Consider the following 3738-nt stretch of genomic DNA (forward strand, 5'->3'; position numbering starts at 1 on the left):
GCAGTGGTTATCACGCACTGCTCGGGCGAACCGCATTCGCTAAGTTCAATGCGGTACCGCACTACGCATACCTTAAGCTCAAGATGCCAGGCCCTCGAGGAGTAATTACGGTCAATGGAAACACCGAACGCTCCCTCCGAACGGAGGAGCACACGGCGGCCCTTGCAGCGGAAGTACAAAATAGCCTCTCCAGGCAGTTCTTCAGTCCGGCCACTAAATGACCGGACACCGTCAAGCGCGCCCGGAGTAACCTACAACAAGACCACCTGGCATGATCCGAGCAGGTGTAGTAATGCGGCCCCAACCCCAACCCTCGCAAAAAGGCGACGCCAGTACTTCGCGTACATAACTACGCTCTAGAGATACCATGGGCACAGGGGGAGGGGTGTCGTGGTTCCAAGTCTGACAGTAGTGTAGGGGGGTAAGTATGGAGAGGCAAGATCTTAGCTATGGAGAAGTTGTAAGAACGCAAGGTTTACGAGTTCAGGCCCTTCTCGGAGGAAGTAATAGCCCTACGTCTCGAAGCCCGGAGGCGGTCGACTGGATTATGAGAGTATGAATTACAGGGATGCAAACCCTTTACACTGAGGAGGGGGTGGCTTATATAGAGTCCGCCAGACCCCTCCGGCCCTCAGTTATGCAGGGTTTTAAGTACATTAAGGTCGGGCGTTACTGGTAACGCCCCTAATAAAGTGCTATGATGACCATAAAAGCTACTTAATGACCGACTGTTAGCGTGCGGAGTGACTTCAGGTCTCCTGGCCGTCGGGTGGTTGGATCTTGGTCAAGTGGTTGCTTCTTGGTCGAGTGTCTTCGAGTCCGTCAAGTGAAACACCGCCAAGTCGATTGAAATGTGATTTCTTCTGGAGGTGTCCTTGGGTAGGTCAGTTTGGACAGGTCCACGACCCTACCCTAGGTACATAGCTTCATCATTAGCCCCCGAATGGATCGAGGTTTGAGTGGGAAAGGGTTTGAGCACATCTCCGACTCATTTTTCATGTCGTGAGCATACCTTGTTTCGGATCAATGGACCAGAGTGATGACAACAAATTTCTTTCCAGTCGCCTTGATCCATCCTTAGGTTTTGTTGAGTGAGTTCTTATACTTGAAGAGTTCTGAGTGATGGTGCGGAGGAGATCTTCGGTCCGACGAGTTGTTCTGCTGCCCGCGGATTTCGTGGGATCCAAATTTCGGGAAGCGCGCAGGACGGGAGAGGCCGCAGTAAACGGATGGGATAGCGCGGAGCCGCCTCGATCCCCGCGCCACCTTTTTCGCCACGTATCGCGCGCGCGATCGCCACGGGATTTGGCAGGGCCGTCCGGGCCTACCAGTCAGCCACTCGAAAGCAGCCTCATATAAGGCGTTGGGGCGGGGCTCTGTTCCGCACGCCACCATTCTCTCTCTATTTTCTCCCGATTTCTCTGCCACCCTTGCTCCCGTCTCGTCGTCGGATCTCCGCTCGAGCTCGAACTGCCACCATGGGGAAGGACAAGACAGCGGCGCTGGAACGGCGAAGAAGGCAACCGCGAAGGTGAAAGGCAAGCGGACCAACCGAGGCGGATCCTCGTCGAGGTCCGGCCTGCCGGTGGGCTGGATCCAGGGCGACTGGATCCGCTCGGCAATCACGCAGGACGACCTCGACGACCTGGTGGAAGGGGGATTTATCCCCCACAAGTCGGCTCGGCTCCCGGGAGACGAAATTGAGCCGCAGCCCAGAGAGGGTGAGTGCGTCCTCTTAGCAACTCACATAGATCGTGGGTTCTCGCTGCCTCCCCACCCTTTCTTCCGGGGTTTTTTGAACTTCTTTGGGGCTCAGCTCCACCATTTTACTCCGAATACCACAGTCTATCTGGCCGCTTTCGTGTCTATGTGCGAAAACTTCTTGGGCTGTCGACCGCACTGGGGGCTCTTCAAACATATCTTCACTTGCCGTTCCCAGTCGGTCAAAAAGACCAAGTCGAGTGACGAGAGGACTTGGGTGATCCAGATGTGCGGTGGTCTGGGGATCCAGATGAGGAGCAAAAGTACTTTCCCAGCGATGATCCTTCCTGACTCGGTCCGGGGCTGGCAGTCGACTTGGTTTTACTTCAAGGATCAGCCGACCCCTGGCCAGTCGACTGGGCTTCCTCCTTTCTCCTTGGCTCGAGTGGAGAAGCCTGCTCCCCTGAAGATAGTTCCAGAAGAGAAGGCACAGGTCAAGGAACTGGTCGAACAGGTCGTCCAGCTCGTCCGCGACGGAGTGACCGGGATGGATCTGCTGGAGGTCTTTCTCGGTCGACGCATCCAACCCCTTCAGGCGCGCGATCATCCGATGTGGATGTATTCTGGGCTCGAAGATACCACTCACATCCACCCGGAGGAGGTCAGTGAGGATACCTTGGAGAGCTGGTTGAGAGGAATCACTGGCAACAAAGACAACCCTCGGGGATCCAGGAGGGTGACTCCATTCGACAACTCGCGTCAGCCGGAGCAGGTATGTTTCTGTAAGTAACTTTCCGACTCTCCATGTGATGTCCCGTTTGCGGTCGACTGAATGTCTTTTGATTGTTATTTTTTCAGGCCCTCACTGAAATGTACTTGATGCCCAATGGAGAGCAAGGGCAAGACTTGGAAGGTGAGGCGAGTGGCGGCGACAGTGGCGAGTGGACTTCTGATGGTGAAGAGGATGGAGAAAGCGAAGACTCAAGCGACGAAGAAGAAGTCGAGTCACCTCCTCGCAGGGAGAGGCGATCCAAACTTGCCCAAGAACGACCGAGCGTCCGTGAAAAGGCGATTGCTCAAGCTGGTCAATCTTCGAAGCGTCCTCGGATCTCTTCACCAACCCCGACCGAGAAAGCGCCCAAGCACCCCAAAGTTGCGGAGCCGAAAATCCGGAAGGCGTTGCCGAAGATTAAGATTGACATCCCCGTCGCTTCTGCGTAAGTGTCTTCCTCTGTATACACTCGACGCTCAGCGTCGTTTGTTTTTCTTGTTTTAACCGGACGAACTTTGGAACTGCCAGCGCTGCCACTTCTAGGACCTCAGCTTACAGGGATGATGATGAGGTGATGGAGGATGCGGTCACGTCAAAACTGGGTATGACTCCTGCCATACTATCTTTATTTTGGTCGATTCAACTGCAACGTGTACCATTGGGTGATGTGATTTTGACGATTGAACTTTGCATAGCTCCCAACGTTATTGACCTCCTTGATGATGATGAAGAGCCCAAGAGCCCTTTGACGAGGAAAAATAGGCAGGCTCCTACAAGCGAGGCGCCACAGTCGACGCCAAGGACGGAACCAGTTGTTCAGGACACTGGCGACGCCAATCAGGGTTCTGTTACCTTTGCTGTGCCACTGTCGAGTGCCTTGCCCTCTTCGTTGACTGCTCAGGCTCCTGTCGACCCACCTTCAGTTTTTGTGACCCATCATGTCCCGGAGGACGAAGCGAATGCTGCCAAGGAAGCCATACGTCAGGCGGGCATCATGATGGAGAAGATGAGGATGGTGCGGGACGCCAGTCAGGCTGCCTACGACGCCAGCTCGGCCCTCCAAAGCAATGTTCAGGTTAATTGGTCACTGCTTGTTTTGTTAGGATATGTTATCTGAAGACTCTTTTCCAAAAATCTTTGCATCTATACACCCACTGGGTGCGTCGATTGAAATTTTGAACCGGTGGGGGCACGCTGAGTGCACCCACTGGGTGTAGTCCCCGAGACTATGGTGGACTGCTGGCAGTCGATTGTAGTCGTTGTAT

Source organism: Triticum urartu, unplaced genomic scaffold (assembly GCF_003073215.2).
Source record: "Triticum urartu cultivar G1812 unplaced genomic scaffold, Tu2.1 TuUngrouped_contig_3102, whole genome shotgun sequence".
NCBI classification, from domain to species: domain Eukaryota; kingdom Viridiplantae; phylum Streptophyta; class Magnoliopsida; order Poales; family Poaceae; genus Triticum; species Triticum urartu.